Consider the following 22732-nt stretch of genomic DNA (forward strand, 5'->3'; position numbering starts at 1 on the left):
GGCAAACAGGAGCAGTGTACAGTAGGGAGGGCTTCCTCATTCTAGAGGGCTTTTTCCTTTCTTTTGAGTTTTGGGCTGTCCTTAACACCTCTAGGGCCTCACTATGTATTTCAGTCTGGCCTCAACACATGACAATCCTCCTGCCTCAACCTTCCCATGTGCTAGGGTTATAGGTGCAAGCCCTTTAACTAACTTAAGAATAATTTTGTGGTAGTAAAATAAATTCAAGTATTTTCCAAGGTTGACTCCCTACTGAACTGAATAATACCCAGAGGCTCTCTGATATTAAGGGCTAACATTTATAAGAGCTAATGTTCATATGTTCATATGCTTGAAATTGTCATCTTATTGAATCTTTGCACAGCCATAGGAGATCCATACTCTTATAATTACTGGAGCTGTAACACCAACTTTTGCCAGTCTCTCTCTCTTTTTTTTTTTTTTTGGTTTTTCGAGACAGGGTTTCTCTGTAGTTTTGCGCCTTTCCTGGAACTCACAGAGATCCTCCTGCCTCTGCCTCCCGAGTGCTGGGGTTAAAGGCGTGCTCCACCACCGCCCGGCTTTTGCCAGTCTTTTAACTTAGACTGAAACATGGGCTTTATCTGAGTGACTTTCAGATCAGGCTTTGGACTTGTCTCCTGGGTCCCCAGCTTGCTAACTGTAGATATTGAGACTTGTCATTCTCCATAGTCGCATGTGCCTTATAACACATCCATTTCTGTCCATGTGTGTGCATATACATATAGAGGGCATGAGGTCTTTGTGCTCATAGATAAGCACTAAGGAAACCAGAAGTGTTAAGCACACAGGCTTGTCTCTTCAACAGAAGGGATGTGATTACCTGTTTTCCACCTGAAGGCTGGGAGTGGATGTTGTTAGTAGCCTGGTCATCTGTGCTATCTGGTGGGCCAGGCCACACCGAAATCCCCCAGACTATTATGTGTATCCCAGACTCTTCCTCCCTAGACTTCGTCTTTAGCTTTGTTTCTCAGTCAATAGAACCCATTTTTAGGGGAGACGTCATAGATGGTACTTTATAGCCTGGTGACCTCCACACTATATGTATGGCCAAGAACACACCAGACCCTGGGTCCTTAAGCTATAGAACCCATCTTCATGGTAGAGATCACATGCACTTTGAAAAGTTATGGTGGAGTCACTCCTTAAGCTTTATTGTACACATGGGATTGAGATAGTTGTTACCAGGAATTTTTTTTCCAAGATTGTACTAGACTTAAATACGTCTGAAATAAACTACTCAGGGTCAGACTCTTGAAGTTTGAACTTACACTAACTAATCAAGTTGTGTTGAACTAGATTTCCTTCTTGCCTTATGTAGATCGTTCCTGTACTGGATGTAGCATTTGCAGAGACCTCCACGTTTACACTTCTTGGAAGGGGTGATGCAGGTGTCCTGTTTAGGGCTGAATGCTCGACAAGACAGTCACTTATTCTCAGCACTTTGACCACATCTGAGTCTCTGTAGTAACCATTTCTCACTGCAAGGGGAAGTTTCTCTGACCAAAGCTGAGGACAGCATTAATCTATGGGAACAAACACAACTTTTAAGATAACTTGACAGGCACAAGTTGTCAATTTAGCAGAACAACAGCACTAGTTTCCCTACTAGGGTCTATGACTCTCTAGCTCTGATCTTCTGACCAGGTTTACAATACAGATATGAGTCCCTCCTGTGGATTGGGTCTCAAGTCCAATCAGACAGTAATCAGTTGCTCCACAAACAGCCATGACTGTGCTAGTATGTGTCTTGACTGACACATACACATATTCTGGCATGCAGGGTTTGCAGCTGGTAGGACATTTGATGTCTTTTCTCCCCCCCTCCCCCCAGCTTTCTAGCACCTTCCAGCACTACGAAAACTAGCTAGTAGGGGAAGAATCTTTCAACTCAGCTCCCGTTTGATTTCTCAATGGCCTGCAACCAAAGTGGGTTGGTGTGTTCAGCAATACGGTTTTACTGTCTGGTTCTGGTGGGCAACCAAAAACAATAACATTCGCCTGTATTGTTTTGGGGACATCAGGGGCTTCAGTGGCCAAACACTCGTAAGGGATACCCAAATTTGACTGCTGGGTTTTAACTTTAAAAAACTCTGCTTCTGGGAGTAGCATTAGCCACCCTTGCAGGGTACCTCCATTAAAATATTCTTTCTTTCGTTGTGAATTATATTTTCAGTTAGCTTCTGTAGTACGGGGTTTCTGTATGGCCTTTTCGTAATCCTGGTTTAGTTAACTCTCTCCCGTTTCCCTGCACCCTCACCCTATTTCTGTTTAAACGGGTCCATCTCCAGTATTCTCCCCCTGGACTTCCAGATCTCGTCTGGTTTACTCTCACTCTCTTTAAGACAGCCCCACTGCATTTCTGGCTTCCTAGCCTGAACAGATACTCACCCCAACTTAAACATATAAAAACCTAAACATTCTCAGTGCTGGTTCACATATTGAGAACACATGCTGTTTATATGTCTTGACCTGGGTATACCTCACTCAGTATATTTCCCAGTTTCAACCCTTTTCCTGAAAATTTTATAATTCTATTTTTCTTTGTATGTATGTAGCATATTTTCATTATCCATTCATCAGTTGATGGATGCCTAGGATGGTTCCACTTTCTAGCTATTACGAATAGAACAGCAGAGAACACAGATGTACAGGCATGTGGTCATGATGTCATGGGATATGGTCTCCTTTGAGTGTCTAGGAGTGGTATAGTAGGGTCATAAGGTTCAACCTTTAGTTTTTAGAGAAACTCTATTTTCACACTGGTTGCACCAGTTTAAACCCCCACTAATACCGAATAAAGGCTTCCTTTCCCCCACATCCTTACTTGCATTTGTTGTCATTTATATTTTTGATAATAATCATTGTGACTAGAGTGAGACAGAATCTTAAAATTGTTTTAATTTGTATTCCTCAGATCCATCTAAGGATGAACACTTAAGCATTTATCAGCTGCTTGTATTTATCCTTTTAAGAATTGTCTGTTCAGTTCCATTGGCCATTTTTCTTTCTTTTTAAAAGGGATGTGTGTGTGTGTGTGTGTGTGTGTGTGTGTGTGTGTGTGTGTGTGTACATGCATGTGCCTGCCCCACCCATGCACATGTGGAGGCCAGAGTCCACATCAGAAGTTAGCATTGGGTGTCTTCTTCTGTCACTTCCCACCTGACTTTTTGAGACAGGGTCTCTCATGGAACCTAGGACTTGTTAACTGGCTAGATTATCTAGCACCTGTGCCCTGGGTGTGTGTGTGTGTCTTTCCTGTCTACCTGCCAGCAACAGGATTGTAGATGTGCACCCCCACATGTGGCTTTTTATATTGAATGCTGTGTATCTGACCTCAGATCCTCATGCTTTGGTGGCAAGCATGTTAGCTACTGAGATATCAGCCCAAACTCCTACACCCCAGGTTTTAATTGGGTTATTTATTTATTCTTTGATGTTTAGTCTCTTGAGTTTTCTGTATACTCTTGATAGGGAAAGAATGATGTATGAGCTAGAAGGACAGAGCTGACCATGCTCCTGTTTCTGCCTCCATGGATCTTTCAGGTCTATCCTCACATGCTACTCTGGCTATTTGATCAGCATCTGGGGAACACTGTTTTTTTTTTTTGAGACAGGGTTGCATACAGTCCAGACTTGTCTTGAACTTACTATATAGCTGAAGATGATCTGGAAATTCTGATCCTTCTGCACCCATTTTCCAAGCACTGGGATTATAAGGACGAACCACCACATGCAGTGTATGTGATCCAACTCACTTTTGTGCATGCCAGGCAAGCCCCATTTGAGCAATTTCTAACAACTTTCACCACCACCACCACCACCACCACCACCACCACCACCACCACCACCACCACCACCACCATCTTTGTATCTTTTATTTGTTGGAATTGGATTTGGTGTGAGTGCATGTGCGTGCATGCCTGTGTATATGGATGTGAGCATGTGCTCAGAGGCCAGTGAAGGGTTTTCCTTGGTTTCTCTCCATCTTATATGGTAAAGCAGGGTCTCTCACTTGAACCTAGAGCTTGGTAATTCAACTAGTCTAGCTTGTCAGCTTGCTCTGATGATGCCTTCTCTGCCTTCTGTATACAGCTGTTAGAGGTGGGTGCTAGGGATCTGATATCCAGCCTTCATGCTTGCAACGAAAGCACTTTGCCCACTGAGATGTCTCTCCAGACCTTTGGGTTTGATTCTTCTCACATGTAACAATATCCTCATACAGTTTGTGACTTTATGTCACAATAGAGTAGGAGTTATCTCTATTTAAAAAAATGGAGTCAAGATACCAAGAAGATTAGGAGTTGCACAGAAACAAATATACAACCTTCTGCTACTGGGAAAATGTTGGTCAGTACAGGAGATAGGTCATGAGAAATTCACTCTCTTAGGAAGCTCAGTGTATTGTGGACTCTGAACAAAAAGTGTTTCCCTGACAGTAAGACATTTTGAACAATTTTGACACCACGTTTTGGTATCATTTTAGGTTGGGATTTTTTTTCCTGTTGTTGTTGTTGGCAAAATTTTGGCTTTTGAGGAAAAAAAAAGAGGAAGTTCAATATTACTACGGCACCCACTTCCTCTTGTTCTTTAAAGTCCATGGGGTTGTCCCGATTAATGATGATAATGATCTTTTAAATAATTATGTAACTTTGAAAAGCATGTGTTTGACAAGGATGGATTTCAAAATGATACTAAGGGACTGACTGTTTCACTCTTACTAAAGCACACTCAAATAATACCATTCTAGGGGCACAGAAAGATTCCAAATAAAAAAAATCCCTTGAATTTAAGGACTTTTTTTTTTAGCCTAGAGAATCATATCACCAAGAAAATAAAAAGGAAAGAAATAATAATAATAAAAAGAACAGAAACTTAAGACCTCAAAAATTTGTATCTTCCCATATTCTAAATTTAGGACAGCATTAAAAAAAGATTATGAACATATAGGAAAGTGGTAAAGTTCAAAGGAAAAGAGAAATTAAATTTGAAACAGTAACAATAGATTTAGGGATAAGCCTAATAAACAATGAACATGACTCAGATTCATACATATTTCACAACTGGTGCTAAGTGTTGAGATGTAAGCTTTTCTTGTGAACACAAATAGGAAAACCCAACCTATTACATGATTTGCTGTGACTGTGAGGCAAAGCAGACCAGTCCTTAGGAGCAGAAAGACTATATTTAATGCTATGGCTAAAAACGATGTGTCCCCCGGTTTTTAGGAAGAAAGCTCTCTATGACTTCAGGTCCTCTTTTTAGAGACCCCAGGGGGCATTAGTTCTTGTAAATTGTAATCATGGGACTGGTGAGGTGGTTCTCTGAGTGAAGGCACTTGCTGCTAAGTCTAATGACCCAAGATCCACATTCTAGAAGAGGAGAGAACTGACTCCTACAGGTTGTCTTCTGACCTCCTCATGAACACTGTGGCATATGATTTTCCGCCATCCACAAAATAAATAAATAAATGTAAAAACATATTGGTCTGACAGCCACATGAACACTGTGACTGGTCCCCAAATAAATAAATGTAAAGATATATTGAAATTGAAAGCATGTTTCTTTTCAATATCTTACATTTTTTCTTAAGTTATCGCTTTATATGCTTATATCCTGTTAAGGTGCCTCACTATTTCTTCACTATCTACTTATTACTTTGTAAGAACTAGTGAATACATAGTTTGAGTCTATTTTTGACTTAACCTCCAAAGGCAGACACCCTCCTTACAATTTTCTAATGCCTTTTAAAAATTTTGTGAGTATTAAAATAAAAAAGCAATTATGATAGGAAATGTTATGATATACCACTAACAGCTTGTGTGCCACCCTGGGGAACGTTGATTTAGGGAAAAATAAAACAACCTGACATTTGATTACCCATGACCTCATTGCAGGGTGGTATTTCTTGATGGACAGGTGTTATTTTCCCCTAGAAATGAGGAAACTGAGAGTAGAGGATTTCTCACAGTGTCTCCAATAACAGAGCAGGATTGAAACTGGTCTTCTGATGAAATCAGGTTCTGGCTTCACAGAGGGTTGTTTTCTCCAACTGAAGCCCAGACCCTTTGACTGTTTGCTCATCCCTGTTAGGTCTGTAGTGATGCTCTCCTGCCAGGGAACCAGAGGCAGCAGGTCTGTCAGGCACATGAGGGACCCGAAAGAGGGACTTCATCAACTGCTGTGGGCAACTCTGCCACTTTGTGCTCCCAGAGGTTTTGGGGACATTGTTTTTGTGGCTCACCAGTATCATTAGGCAAGACAGTTGTCCTCAGTTTGTCTTCTTCGATACTGGAAAGTACAGTTACTAGATTTGGAATGGCTGCACTTTAATTGTGGTTCTTGGTAAAAATTATCAATCAAGAGTACTTTTAGAAAGACCTGGAGAGTTTGAGGACTGTGGAATCCTCATAATCTTGGGTGAGTATTTTTGAGTCCTTGGCAACAGCTTCTAGTGACCACTTGAGGAACGTCAGTGTAGAGAAGAAATCTCTAATTCTTACAGAAAGGTAACTTTAGGTAAATGAACTCATGGTTGTGATTTGTATTTCTAATGAACCCAATTCTTAGTGGAAGCCTTTTCCCCCCTTATTTTTTAAAGATTAAAGCCAATGTTTTCTACTTTATTCATCTCTTAGGGAGAGTTCCAAAGATATATCTGCCAACTTGAAGAACTTACATCTGTGGCATCCATGGAGGACTAACCTGTGTGACAGGATTTATTCAGCATCCCAAGAGTGAGGATAATACAGTGGAAGTGTTTTTTTTTATGAAATGGATACCAAGCGGAAAGGGCTCAAAGCCAGAATGAGACATTTGAACATGAACAAGCAAGGTTTGGTGGTCAACTCATCCCATCATTTTCTATTAGTGTAGAGGTTAATTCTCAACCTTCCTAATGTAACCCTTTAATAATGTAACTTTCAATAATGTGACCCTTTATTTCTCAACCTTCCTAAAGTAACCCTTTAATAATGTAACTTTTAACAATGTAACCCTTTAATTCTCAACTTCCCTAATGTAACCCTTTAATAATGTAACTTTTAGCAATGTGACCCTTTAATTCTCAACTTTCCTAATGCAACCCTTTAATAATGTAACTTTTAATAATGTGACCCTTTGATTCTCAACTTTCCTAATGTAACCTTTTAATAATGTAACTTTTAACAATGTAACCCTTTAATTCTCAACCTTCCTAATATAACTCTCATGTTGTGGTGACTCCAAACCCTAAAATTATTTTATTGCTACTTCATAACTCTAATCTTGTTGTGGTTAGGAATTGTAATGCAAATATCTGACATTCAGGATATCAGACATACAACCCCCAGGGGGTTGAAACCCACAGGGTGAGAAGCACTGTGATTGGAGTTACTGTATGAGCCAGACTTTTTGTTCCCATGACAAAAATACCAGAGAGAAACAATGTGAAGGAGGAAAGATTTATTTTGGCTCACACTTTCAGAGGACTCATTGCTTTATGCTTGAGGTGAGGCAGAATTTCATTGTGTCTAGACCCTGTGGCAGAGGCTGTTCACTGTCTGACAATCAAGAAGCAGGAAAGAGCCAGGAGACAAGATATGTTTTTCCATGGCATGCCCTCCAGTCACCTATTTTCATCAACCCACCTCTACCTTTCAATAATGCCATTGTATTATAAATCTAATAATGGATTAAACCACTGATTAAGTCAGAGCCCTCATGGCTCATTGGAAACATACTCATGAACACACCCAGAGATATGTTTTATTAGCCTCCTAGGTGTTTCTCAATTCAATCAAGTTGACAGTCAAGACTAACCATCACAAATGTAGTACTGAGAAAGTTACTTAGCCAGTGGGAATTACTCTTCAGGGCAGAGCAGGGAGGAAGCTCTTGATCATGCTGTCTGAAGCTGTCCTGTTCCTCCAGATGTTGATGGAACACATAATGGGGTTTTATCTTGGTCTTTAAGCCTTACCCAAGTCAAGGAATTAGTCTTTACAATGCTCTGAATTTTATATTATGATCTAAAAATGTGTGCCCCCTCACCCTAATCCATATTTTTAATTTTTGACTCCAAAGTTGATGGTGTTAGGAAATGAGGCCTTTAGTAGGTGATAAGGTCTTGAGAACAAAGGCTTTGTGATTGTGATTAGGAACTTTGTGAAAGAGACTCCAGAAAATTTCCTGTCTCTTCTACCATGCTGAGGGTACATCAGGAAGACATTTGGTATAAGGAAACAGGGTCTCAACAGACTCAGAATTGTTGGACCCTCAGTCTTAGGCTTCCCATCCTGTTTACCTGCCTTGATAACTGCCAAGTGTAAGACTAAACTTCAATTTGCTTACAAGTCACATGGTCTATGGCATTTTCCTATAGTAGTCTGAGCAGACTGCCACAGTAGATGTGGTTATATCCTTACTTTACAGATGAGAAAATTGGGGAGGAGAGGACATGTTACAGCAAGTGGTGGTTCCAGGGACGAATATAGGTATATAGGCCTGAGTACTAAAGAGGTGGCTGACTCAGTCCTTAACTGTTGGGCAGGTTCTAGTGATGTAAAGGATGGCACAGGAGTGGTGTGGGCCTTGAGGTTGGAGGCCAGTTAGAGATATTCTAGCAGCAGTGGTGGTGGTTGTTTTCTGGATATATGCCCAATTCATATGGCTCTTGTGAGTAAATATGTGTAGATACAGGCATTCGACTCACTCCTGAGGACAAATTAAATTCTGTTCTTTATGCTTTATAGGCTCCATGTCTTGTTATAGTTTCATAAAATGAACTACGATACCCTATTTCTTCAGTTTACTTATCTAGAAAGTAGGAATAATAATTTGACCAACCTTTAAGGGTAGCTATGAGAATTATAAAATATAAAAAATGTAAATGTGAATATACCCAACTTTATGGAAGACATTGGGAAAATGGTCCAGATTCTAAACTCTGTACAATGAAGTTGTTAAAATAGTCAGATGAGTGTTTCCTGCTGTCCACTGACACCCAGGCTGCAAATGATGGACATTTGACATGTTAATAATGTTTTAGAAAGCCTAGGGCACATTCCATGGGCTACAGCCCATGTGATGGTTAGCCTAATTGACAATTTGACTGTATTTAGAATCATTATGGAAGCATATCTCTAGATGTTTCAATGACAGTGTTATTTGAAAGGGTTAGCTGAAGCAGGACCATGAACTGAGATCCTGGAGCCAACAGAAGGAATTTGAAAGGGAGCTGAGGACCAGCTCTCATCTCTCTTCACTTCTCGGCAGCAGATGCCATGTGACCACCTGCTCTACATTCCTACTGCCATGCCTTCCCCACCATGATGGACTGTGCCCTTGGAATGGTGAGCCCAAATCAGCCCTGCCTCCCTTACATTGCCTTTGTTAGATATTCTGTCATAGTAATGAGGAAAAGTAACTAATGGAAACTAGTTTTTGTCTAGCTTAGCATGTTAAAACCTTTCTTCTTGCCTTGAAGTATAGCAGTTTGCCTGTCAGTTGTCCAAGATATTTTTCTGTATATAAGTGTGAAATCAGCTATACTCTGGGCACTCTGAAATTTCTCTGTCCTTTTCATGGGCTTCTCAGCATTTTCTACCTTTGGCAGCAGGTTCTCATTCACTTAGTGAGAAACTATGTGGGACTGAGGATGGTCGCAATCTGTTTTCATTTCTAAGACCCTTCCCTGACTCCTTCAGCAAAACCCGTGGCAGGGAAGCATGGGGATAGAACAGGCAGTGAGCAGGATGTACCAGAACTTGGCTGTCAGAGGCATAGAATCCCACTCAGTCTGGTGGGCATGATGGTAAGCATCCAGCTGCAGGGGCTCCATCTCTTCAGAAGACTCCTTGGGGAGTTACCAATCATACAGACTCCCTTTGTTCCTGATATGTCTCTAATAAGGTCAGGATTTCATTTTTTTAAAACATAAATCAAAACATCAGCCAGTGAAACAGCATAGCTAAACAGAGAAAATGCATTGGCAGACACAATTCACAGCCGCAAATCAGTGTGTGAAATCCGGAATGAAACCACATTTCTCAGATGGTGCAGAAAGTGGGCAGCTAGCTTTCTTGAAATGAAACCAGGAGCCCAGTAACTTTCTTTCATTCTCTGATAGAGCCCACGGAAAGAAAGTAATATCTGAGAAAGTCTGGAGGGTAAACTTAAAGCCTCTATGTGTTCAGAGAAAAAGGAACATCACTGGTGTGTATGTGCATGCGTGCGTGCGTGCGTGCGTGCGTGTGTGTGTGTGTGTGTGTGTGTGTGTGTGTAGGCAACTTTTGGATATGGGTTCTTGTCTCCCACCTTGCTTTTTTTGAAGCAAGAGCTCTCTTGTTTCTGCAACTGCACTCTCCACTCCAAGTTAACTGGGTAATGAGATTCCCAGCATTCATCCTGTCTCGACTTCCAATCTCTCCATAGGAGTGCTGGGGTCATAGATGTGTGCCACATCCCTTTTTAATGTGGATTCTGGGGATTAAACTCAGGCAGTCAGACTTGGGTGGCAATCACTTTTACCCAGTGAGCCATCGCCCCAGCGCTACTGTTGATTTCTAATCCGCTGTTATGTATACTGGTGTTTTGTCTGCATGTATGTCTGTGCACTATGTGCATGCTTGGTGCTTCCAAAGGCCAGAAGAGGGCACCGGCTCCTCTGGGGCTGGAGTTACGGATGGCTGTGAACTGCCATTTACACACTGGGAATGAAACTCAGGTCTTCTGGAAGAGCAGCTGATGTTCTTAATCACGGAGCCATTTCTCTAGTCCCATATCATTGATTTTTAATGGGACTTCAAGATACAGAGGACCGAAATGGAGTGGAGTAGTGACACTAAGCCTTCCTTGTCAGGGACACTCACGCAGCAGCAGCCATAGGAGACTTCTGCCAAATGGACAAACAGAATGTCAGTTAAAAACAACATCAACTGAGTTTCTTTTGCAGCAATTGGATCCTTTCTGGAGAATATTATTCAGGGGTTCAGTATACAAAAGAGAGACTATCCAATCTGTTCTGTAACTGGGAAACTAGTTAGTGCTCAACCTGTCTCCATCCACTCTGTCCCTGAGAAGTCTGGAACCTTCATCCATCAGCAACATAGCCATGGCCCTACTGAACTAAGTCCCACTGAAGATCAGACTGGGCTAGTCTTAATTTTTCTTTAACACAAGCTGGAATTATTTATTTATTTGATTGTCTCTTGGTTGAGGCAGAGGCTCACTCTTTAGCCCAGGCTAGGCTTGAATTCACTGCTCAGCTCCAGTGAAACTTCACCTTGCCATCCTCCTGCCTCAGTCTCCTGAGAGCTGAAGTGGCAGGCAAGCATCACCACACCCAGCTATTCTAAGCAGGATTTACCACAGGCTAAGCACTTTCCTAACATTATAGATATATACACAACATCATATTCAATTTCACATCACAAGCATCTATATACTTGTGTGGGGGGGTGTGGAATTGATACTAAAGTGCAAATCCTGACTTCATACCCAAAGCAGACAGCAATGTTCTTGCTTTAAACCCACAAACTCTACTTTCTCTCCCTGACAAGGTTTTCACTACCCAGAATGAGGAAGACATGTTCAAGGAATTCTTACAGATGGGAAATAGAGAGGAAGAAAAGGAGGAAGAAGGAGTCATGTGGAGGGGGCTGAGGCCCAGGGAAGAGTGGGAAGGGGGCGGAGCGACAAAGAGGAAATCGGTTGTAGAGTGCTAAAAACCCAAAGATCAAGTGTTAAGGGAGGAAACTCCATGGAAAATCCAAACAAAGAAAATATCGTGAGGGAGAAGAGAAAGAAGACATGGGATTCTTAGGCGAGTTCATTGCTTGTTTGTGACCAAAATGCCAAGATTTCATCCAAGAGGAGACCCCTGGTTTCTGTTTTGATCAGGTTACAGGGCCATTGGAAGTCAAGTGCATGCTCAATAGCATACATGTGGCACGGGAAAGTGGCTCAGGTCACACTGTCCTGAAGGTAGACCCCCAACTGGCACTAAGCAGCTTTTTAGAAGCACCTAGCTTATGAGGCCATGCTGTCTGTTCCCAGGCCCCGGCTGGTGGCTGCCTGTGTCATCTCATGGTGACTTCTTCACATGACTAAAGTTCTAGATAGGTGATTGAAGTGATTGGCCGGCTTGGTCCATAAACCAATCATGTTTAGACTTGGGGGCAACCGGGAAGCCAAGAGTCTGGTTTGGTGATGTCTTATTCTCCATAAGAGAAAAGCAGGGAGAAGAAACAAACTAGAAAGCTGTCAATTTGCTAGTGACAACACAACCCTACCATAGCTGTCCTATTTGTGTGACATGCATTAGTTGCCAAGGCGAGTGGTATGACAGCCACACACTGTCCGGGGTTTGGCAGAGCTATGGCATAGCTCTTACAGCCTCTATTGTATGAATGGGTGGGAACTACTACATGGAAGCATCCACTCAAGGACGGAGAACTTCCTACTGCATCTCAACTTCCTGAGAGTGCACCCCCAGCCCCCCAGTAATATTTATTTATTACTTAGCCATTCATTCATGAAAAGGATGTGGACTTTAAAAAAAAAAACAGAATATTGTACCAGATGCGGTGGTGCTCAACTTTAGTCCCAGTACTCAGGAGACAAAAGCAGGTGGATCTTTGAGAGTTGGAGGCCAGCCTGGTCTACATAGAGAGTTTCAGGTCAGCCAGAGCTAGACAGTGAGATCCCATATCAAAAAAGAGAATTTTTTCTTTTACAATTTTATACATGTAAACAATCTATTTTGATCAGATCTATCCCCAACTCACCCCTCCTAAAACTCCCAGGAACACATAAGACCTCTCTTCCCTCCCCATCCATCTCTTTCTCCTCCTCCTTTTCCTCTGCTGCTCTTCTGCAGACCACTGAGTACAATCAGTACTGCCTGCTGGAGTGTTTACTGATGCTGTTGGCTTGGTTGTGTGCAGGTAACCACAGCTGCTATGAATCCGTGAGTGCAATGGCCATGTGACGTCCAGAAGACAGCATTTCCTTATCCCCATTCTCTTCACCCCTCTTCCTCCTCAATGTTCCAACTTAGGGCTGAGCACTCACTAGATACTTATTCTCAGCATTTTGACCAGCTATGGTTTTTACATTAACTACTGGCCACTTCAGAGAGAAGAGTCTCTGGCCAAGGTGAGGGCAGAACTAATCTGAGGGTATAAACAGAAATATTTAGAGGACAGCTTGATGATGGATGTGTCCATTTAGCAAGACAACAGTAGTAGCTTCCCACATAGGACCTCTGACCTCCTAATCCATGGACTTGGATGTGGACTCTTAAGATAAAAATATTGCAAAGTACTGGAAGTCTTCTGAGAAGAGAAAAATAGAAAATGCATTAAAGGCCTCCTGTATCCCAGACCACATACGCACTCTCATCAGATTTACCCCCAACTCTGAGCCAGGGAGTATCAACTTCATTTTATAAGAGATGTTGAGAGATTTCCAGGATCCAGAGAAGGTGTGTCTGTCATAATCCTTTTGAAGGCTCCATCTATCTATCTATCTATCTATCTATCTATCTATCTATCTATCCATCTATCTACATATCTATCATCTATCTATCAATTTATTTTGCATCCTTTTTCCTTTAGGTGTTCCCTCCTCCTTGAGGGATCTTTTAGTAACTGATTTAGATGCTTAGCTCTCATTCAAGGGTACCAGGATAGGCACCAAAGTTCTGGATCCCTGGCATGGCCCATTTTAGGGCCCAGGAGATAACCTGATTATAAGAGGCATTAAGGTACAATGGTCCCCTCATGTCCACAGGAAATAAATTCCAAGACCCTCGGTGGATGTCTGAAAACCACAAGTATCAGCAAACTCAATAGACACCTTGTTTTCCCTATACATACACACCCATGGACATAATTAATTTATGACAATAAGTAATAGAACAGTTGTAACAATATGCTGTAAGTTCTTTGAAATTTGTGAATTACTTATTTTTGGACAATTGTTAACCATGGGCACCTAGAACTGCACAAGATGAAATTGAATCAGGGTGGACTGCTGTCTGTGATAGCGGAGAGTGGAGAAGGATTAATGTGTTCATGGGGAAATTCAAATGCTGTGAAAACATCACAATACTGTTGTTCTAGTTAGAATTACTATTGCTGTAATAAAATACCACAGCCAAAATCAAGTTGAGGAGGAAAGGATTTATTTGGCTTACACTTCCACATCATTGTTCGTTATTGAAAGAAGTCAGGATAGGAACTCAAACATGGCAGGCAAGAGCTGTTACAGAGGCCACAGAGGGGTACTGCTTACTGGCTTGCTCCCCCTGGCTTTCTCAGCCTGCTTTCTTATCGAATCCAGGACCTCTAACCCAGGGGTGGCACCATCCACAATGTACTGTGTCAGTTTATTGGCTTCACATGAGTCTACTGACATTTTAATTATCATCTACTGCCCCACAGCCCCCAAGTCAGTGCCTCACTGGCCACTCAGGTGGCAGCCTGGTGGGGCTTCTGGTCCTGCAGCCCTGACTCTCTCCTACGGCCACAATACGTTTAAATTAGGTTTAAATTAAGTCTCTATCATTCTATTTATCAGTAAGACTCAGGAGTCAAAGGCTTGGGTAAAACCTGCTAGCTCAGAGAGGCTGAGTAGCAACTAGCTGACGTTATTTTATGGTGGAGATACCACCAGAGACACATCTCTTTCCTTGTCCCAGAACCAAGAGATCCTAAACTCCAGACCCCACCCCTTCCTTCCTATATGTCTTCTCTATCCAAATTGCTGGCTTCTCTATTCCAGTCAGCTGGTTACTGGCTCCACCCCTTGATTCGAGCTACAACTTTATTGGGCACTCTTGGGAGTGTCAGAGTGCGATCAAAATATCCCACAACAGTGCTGGGCCATTCCTCGTTAATTACTAATTAAGAAAATGACCTAAGGCTTGCCTACTGCCTGACCTTATGGAGGGATTTTCTCATTTGAGGTTCTCTCCTCTCAGCTGACTCTAGCTTGCGTCAAGTTGACATCAAGCTAGCCAGTACAATGGGCAAACAAACACAGCCAGAACATTTCAGTGCTCAGTCTCCTGACTGGGTCACCCCTTAGCTCCTTTGAGCCTAATGTTCAGTAAATTAATATTTTTCTTTTTTCCTACCATAAAAGCTTCTTTGCCCTTCTCTTTGGTTTCTTCTTTCTCTTGGTGGGAGTGGGTGGTGGTGTGAGCTAAGCAGCGAAGCTGACTGCTACTAATGGGGTAAACTAGCTAATGAGCAACTCCTCCTGTGACGTCATGCTATTAGGTTAGTATTGCTTCTCTTCTGATTGACAAATGGTGGGAATTCACACTGTACTTAGCAGTCCTACAGACACACCTGAGCTTTGGTTTCCTGACATTCAGAGGTCTGGGGCAAGGCTGGATGACAGCTGTCAAGTGACTCCCTAAAAATGGCATCCATTATACACCCAGAACCTGGTTATTGGACAGAAATCTCCAAATTTCTTAATTTCATGATAGCCTCATGAGGGGCATAGTGGGCACTATGAGTTGAGTGAGGATTTTAGTGTGTCCCTCAAGAATTCTTGTGTTAGGAGCTTGATCTCCAACGTGATGATGGGAAAGATGATGGATGCTTTAAGAGGTAAGACCTAATGGGAGGTGGTTAGGTTATTGGTTGTTCTGAAGAATTCAAGGTGATAATTTCTTGCTACTGTAGTTAAAAGCAGCAAGATTGGCCTCTCCTATTTGGTTTCCTTCCACATCACGTGACCTCTCTTTCTCCTTTATCATTATTATACCAGTCACGAGGCCCTCATCAGAGCCTGTGCCATGCTACTGGGGCTTTCAGTCTCTAAAACTGAGACCTAAGCAAGCCTCTTTTCTCTAAAAGTTATCCGCCTCAGGCATTTCATCATGATAGTGAAAAACCGACTGGTAGGGTGGTTTAAACCAGAACAATTTTCAAGACCTTTAATAATAGATTGGTTTTAAGCTCTTAACAAGCATATAAACACACATATGGCAAAACAAAACAAACAAAATAACAATAACAAAAAAACCCTAGAAAAGAGTAAAAAGTAAGAGTCTTGTCCATTCCCAGCTCCCACCTAATTCTAACAGAGAACTAAGTTAATTTATTGTGTTTACAAGTTAAATTGCCATCTAGGCTAAGAAAGGCCCCTGGAGCTGGAGTAGTTTTGTCTTCAGAAGAACCAAAATCAACCAACCAACCAACCAACCAACCAACCAACCAACCAACCAACCAACCAACCAACCAAAGAAACAAACCAACTTTCTTCGCCATTTTCCAGAACAGTGTTTTCTCATAGTCCTTAAATATGTTCTCATTCTTTCAGCTTTGCTTTCCAAAGTCTGAGTACTAGCCCCAGGGTTCTGTAGAATCTCGTTTGATCACCTTTTCTATTTCAGAAAATGCCCTTTTTTGAAAAAGCAGCCTTCTATCAGTGACTAATGACCAAGTGTTGAAAAGATATCTGTGATACACAATTTGGGATTTGGAAGGAACTTTCTATCATTTGTGGAAGCAGGGGCCTGAGAAAAACAAACACGCACATGGCTTGGGCGTGGGTGATGGTTTATGAGATGGCTTTCTTATTCATCTCTGTTCTTGCTGCTCTTGCCAGTCCCGCACCAGCTCCCTCCCGTAAGGAGTTGGAGTTTGATAGTGTTCATTGGACAGTGCAGATGAGGGAACTGAGTTTCAGGAGGCTGCTCTCCCCAGTAGCCAGTGCACTCATCCCACAGCCTAGGCATGGGAGGGAAGTCTTACACCTCCAGGGCCTTCGAGGTCTTGGGAAGCGAATCCAGATGTGTGGAGGAAATGGAGGCTATGAAAGGCAATTCCCAGAGTGTCTCAGATTGCAATGCTTGGAAGACTGGCTGCTTCATTCAAGTTTTAAGCCAGTGCTGGCTCAAGTAGCCTACTGATTTCACCCCTCAGATTTAATTGGCTCCTGACCCTGCATTTCCCAGATGTGTGGATGAAACCACTGTTGCTTGAAACAGAGGACCAAGTGGATCTCTCAGCAGTTAGCTACATTGGATCTTTCCAGTGTCCCCCACAGATTGAGGCCACCTCCCCATACATCCTTCATCTCTCCCCTGACTTCTATGCCTTTGCTTCTAAAACTTCTAAAGTCAGGGCAGATGTTTCCTTCCTTCCTTCCTTCCTTCCTTCCTTCCTTCCTTCCTTCCTTCCTTCCCTTCCCTTCCCTTCCCTTCCCTTTCCCTCCCTCCCTCCCTCCCTCCCTCCCTCCCTCCCTCCCTCCCTCCCTTCTTTCTTTCTTTCTTTCTTTCTTCTTTCTTTCTTTCTTTCTTTCTTTCTTTCTTTCTTTTTCTCTTTCTTTTGGATTTTTTTTTTTTGAGACAGGATTTCTCTGTGTAGTTTTGGTGCCTGTCCTGGATCTCTCTCTGTAGACCAGGCTGGTCTTGAACTCACAGAGATAGGCCTGGCTCTGCCTCCTTGCCTCTCAAGTGCTGGAATTAAAGGCATGCACCACCACCGCCCAGTTGGATGTTTACTTTCTTAACTTTGCCTCCTTTATCCACAGGGGAGTAGAGAGTGGGGGAGTCAGGGGCAGAAGTCAGGGTTGATTCATGAATGTGGTGACCAGATGCTGTGTTAGGGACATCCATGCAGAGACAAACTAATTGAGGGCAGGAGTTCACAGGAGGAACTCAGAGCTACATGGAAGAACAAAGGAGTGAAGAATGGTTTGGGGCTTCAAGTAATGGAGTCTGAGCAATAGAGATGTTAAAAAGCTCTTTGTAGATTCCATGAAATTGAGAGCTGGGCTGCTCTGGTGGCTGGGTGAGATCCCCAGGAAGCCTGGCTTCTTCTGCTCTGCTCAGTCATTTTGCTTCTTGGTTATAGGATGGTTGCTGGTGATCTGGATTTTGCATTCTAAGTTGGAAGGAAAAGAAGAACAAGCCCAGAGTGGTGTTAGCTGAGGACACCCTCTTCAATCACTTCCTTGGAAGCCCCACCCCACAATATTGATAGACATTTATCCTCTAACCTACCTAAAAGGGAAGGAGATGTCCAAGTTGTTTAAACTTCCCTCTCTTTTAAATACTGGGCACATGATCTCCAACAACATGGTTTTTTGTTCTTATAAAAGAATGCAGGTGGGGGGAAGGTGGGGGGTTGGAGAGACGGCTCAACCCTTAGGAGCACATATTGCTCTCACAGAGGACCAGGTTCAATTCCCAGCACTCTCACTGAGCAGCTCATAATTGCTGGTAACTCCAGCTCCAGGAGATCTGACAACCTCCTCTGACCTCTGCAGGCACCGTACTCACATGCACATACCCCATAAACATAATTTAAAATACAATACATCTTAGAAGAAAAAAACAACAGGTAGAGGGCCAGAGGAGACATGGGTTAGATGAGGCGAAGTCTCAGCTCATCTGGGCAGTATTAGTGTCATGTGATTTAAATAATTACACTTCTTTCTTTCCAAATGGAGATCACGACAACAACCACCATGTAGCCCTATACTTCACATCATTATCATGAAAATACCACAAGACTGTATGGCAAAGACAGAGCTTCGGGAGGTAAACTGTAAGAGCCTCACAAATGTTACTCATTGTGTCGGAACACAGCAAATAGCGAGGATTCTGGTGGTTTGTCTCCTACTGTCCCACTGCCTGGGGTCGTGGCTTACCTAGGGCACTTGATTCTGAGTCATTGGCACACCGCTTTTGAAACTGCCCTGGCAGAAATGAAGTCATTTAGACAGACACTTGTGTCTCTCAATCTGACTACTAAAAAAAAAAACTGACCCCAACAAAATGGGAATTTCCCCAGGAATCTCATGTTGGAAGAAGGAAAATACTGTGAGCTTGAGCTTGGTGCCAGCCAGTGGAGGGTGGGGGTGGGGGAGTAGGGGTGGAGAGTGGGGGATGGGGGTGGGGTGGGGGAGAGGAGATGAGGTGGGGACGATGGATACCTGTTTCCTGCAAAGAGTTTTCACGCAGTGCTGACAACTTGTCAGGCTTGCTTCTGGGGATACTGGAGTCCAGGTAATGATGGGTCAAATGGGCAGAGCCACATTTTGACTGGGCCTGCTTAGATGTATGACTCTGGGCACTTGAACTCTTCATCCCTCTTCCTGATGTATTAGTTACTTTTCTTTTGCTGTGATAAAACACCATGGCCAAAGGCAATTTAAGGATGAAAGGGCTGCTTACGACTCCTTGGCTTACCATTTCAGAAGGCTAAGAGTCTGCTGTGGTGGAGAGGCATAGCAACAAGTGGCAGTCCCAGACGCAGGAGCAGAAAGCAGAGAGATTACATCTTCCAAATGCCAGCATGAAGTAGAGAGAGAGTGAATTGGAAATGGAATGAGACTAAACACTTAAAACCCACTCGCAGTGACATACTTCTTCCAGCAAAGCTCTACCTCCTAAAGGTTCCACAACCTCCCCAAACAGTGTCACCAGCTGGGGACCAAGTTTTCAAATATATGAGCCTGTGGGGGGATATTATCATTCAAACCACCACAAGCAACATTCAAAAAATATCCCATTTCTGCTTTTTGCTATTAATTTGGGTGTTTTTAATTAGCTTTTTGAGGACTGGGGTTGAAACTTGGGTTATTGGGGTACAGACTGTGACCCCAAGTTTGGCAACATTATGATTCTGTTTTTTCCCTCACAGGGTAGTATTTCAGACTGTGCCTAGTTAACTTAGGCACAGTAGAGGGTTTAAGTGGGTGTGCTGTGTTGTTGACATACAAAGACTGTTATTCATTGTGGCTATGGAAACTCAGAGAAAGAGTGTGTATCAGGGCTCAGTGAGATGTGGGCAGGCATGGGAATCCTCCTGGGCAGGTGCTGTGTGAGTTGTGCTTGGGTGTCTGAGGGGACACAGGCTGATGAGCAGAGGGCATTGTATTGCAGAAAGGCAGTATAGAGTTTTGAGAAAGCATGGTGAGCTCTGAGCTGTGAAGGCTCTGATGGATGTGGAAGCCAAGGTCAAGGGAGGAGAGCAATGCTAATTTGGAAAAGAAGGCAGATTTGGAGCTCACACTGAGGACTTGACAGCTCTGGGGAACTGTGTCTACTGCTCCCCACTCCTTGAGTTAGTTTCCAAGGAAGTGAGATCATTTTCACAGATAAGGAGTTAGCTGGTTGGAACAATGCTTGTTTTTTTGGCCTCTGCAAACCTCCACCTGTTAACCAAAGGCCCCAGGCTCCATTTGTGGCTAGACTCCTCTGGGAACAGGCCATTAATCAACTAATGACTTCAACTTTGGCAGGGAAGGCAAGGCTAGTAGCTTGAGGCAGTCTTGTGAGTGCAGGAAGGAAAGACTGTTGGACGTTCTTACAGGGATGTGAAGGCAAGTTGGCTACAGTTCCAACATTTTTATCACCTCAGAGGATGAGGGAAGATTTGCTTATTAGACTTCCCTAGAAGCAACGTTGTTGAGGCATCTGGAGAGGTACATCCCGAAGTGGGAAAAGAGGAGTCTGGGAAATGCCGAGTCTGGAAAATAAGAGAGTCTGGGAATGCAGAGTGATATGTTAGAATGACCCAACCACAGGAACAACAAAGAAGTGGCAAGTTGCTCCTCAGCAGGGAGCTTGAATAGAGAGAGCACTTGACACAGTCTAGCCTCGTCTCCACTCACAAATTCCTGGAAATGCTATATGCTGTTTCCAGGATATGGGTCAAAGCACCTGCTCAATTGCATTACCAGGCTGTTTAATGGTCAAATGAAATAATGTAGGGCTTCCTTGGACCTTTGCAATGTAGTGAGTACCAAGAATAAAGTAGAACCCTGCCCAGCCTCCCAGGCCTACTGAAAGATCACAGACCTCGTAGATTCTCCCACCCCATCCACCACCCTCATACATTGACACACATTGTTCCTTTTTCTACATAGATAATTATTCCCTTAACATCTGTGCCTCATTTCAGCTTCTAGGCCATCTTCTCAGAAAGGTCTTCCTTGACATCACTCTACAGTCCAGATAGTGATGTACATCAGCTCTGAAGTATAATTTCTCAGCTCAAAATATGAATCTCACCACATATCAGCTGATTGACCTTGGCAGTTGACTAACCTCTTTGAGTGTTAGTTTCCACATCCATCTGTAAGATAGGGATGGTAATGGTATCCTTCTCACATAGTTGTTGTGGAGAAAAGAGGATTGTGTTACTGATGTTGTTAGGGTCAGAGCCTGGGCCCTGGCAGACCTAATAAGTTAGGCTTTGTCACCAGTCCTTAGTACACCAATCAAAGAGACTCAAGATAATGAAAAGCAGAAAAAGGGGGTTTAGTCAGTGCAGCCACACTGGGAGGAGGAGGAGGAGGAGGAGGAGGAGGAGGAGGAGGAGGAGGAGGGAGAAGAAGAAGAAGAAGAAGAAGAAGAAGAAGAAGAAGAAGAAGAAGAAGAAGAAGAAGAAGAAGAAAAAGAAGGAGGAGGAGAAGATGACAACGACAATGACGAAGACCCAATATTTACCACCCTAAGTCCACCTCCAGAGCTTAAAACAGAAGTCAAAGAGGGACACCTAACTATAAAGTCCTGGTCAAGATGTGGTCCTGCTCTTCATCGGCCCATCATTGTCTTGGCTCCAGTATCTCTTGCAAGGTAGTTTGACAAATTGTCAGGACTGCATGAGAAAAGTTCCTGTTCTGGCTGGCACCAGGGCCCTAGACTTTTCCTTTCCAGTGAGATTTCTGGGGGAAATCCCAGTTCCTTAGGATCCACTGTTTGAATAGTCTGATAGGCAAAGGGAGAGTCCTGAGTGTTTCCAGAATATCTTTTCTCTTGCTAGGAGGGCTATGACATGAATAGACGCTGTCTATCGTTGCTGTTTGTCTGATCATCCTACTTCCTTTCTGAAATGAATTGATTTGTCTATTATCTGATATCCACCCTCTTCTGTAATAGAATTTTCACAAGAGAGGAACCACACCTTTCTCCTTTGCTCTGATGTGTTATTTATTTGCCTAGCACGATGTGTACCACCTAAGCTCAAACAATAGTAGTTGTATGAGGAACTAGCTCCCCAAATGGGTATTTCCTGGGAGTTTCAAAAGCCACCCCCAGAGACATGATAGGCTGGTGAGAGTGACCGAGGGAGTGAGAACTTTCTCAGATGCTCCACTCTGGATTTCATCCTCTATCATGTCATGTTCATGTCATGAAACAGCAAAGGTTCACCCAGGAGCTTCCCCTCCATCTAGCCCAGTGTTTCATCCCCCCAAAAGAGGAAGAAAAATTAGGAGAGGTGAACCTGAGCACATGCTTCACAGGAGAAAAAAAAAGGACTTCCCTCAAAACCATGTGACAGCATTGCTGGAGCCAGCTGGGGGAGTGTTTGACTAAGCCTGTGAAGAGCGAGTTAAGGTCATGGCCAGAGGCAAGGAAGGCCTGCAAGCCCCCAGAGAGACCAAACTGTGAGGAATTGTGGGGTCAGCAGCCAAGGCCTTGTCCACCCATCTCTGCTCTAGACCTTCACCAAGTCACTTTGCCTCTCTGGGTCTCTTCAGTGGCTTCAGGTCAAGTTGAGGGAATTGAAATAGAAAATAAAGTTAGAGAGGCCATACAGTTTAGGTTTGCGCCATAGGTAGACCTAATATCATCATTCATAAGTTCTTTCACTCCCTGGGGGACTGGTTTTGGATGATAAAGGATCCGATGGGTTTGCTGAGAGTTAGTTCCCATTGTCATGTCTTGTTATTTCTCCATCCCTAGCTTCTTCTCCTG

This window comes from Peromyscus californicus, unplaced genomic scaffold (genome assembly GCF_007827085.1).
Source record: "Peromyscus californicus insignis strain IS unplaced genomic scaffold, ASM782708v3 Scaffold_3__1_contigs__length_106647218, whole genome shotgun sequence".
Lineage (NCBI taxonomy): Eukaryota > Metazoa > Chordata > Mammalia > Rodentia > Cricetidae > Peromyscus > Peromyscus californicus.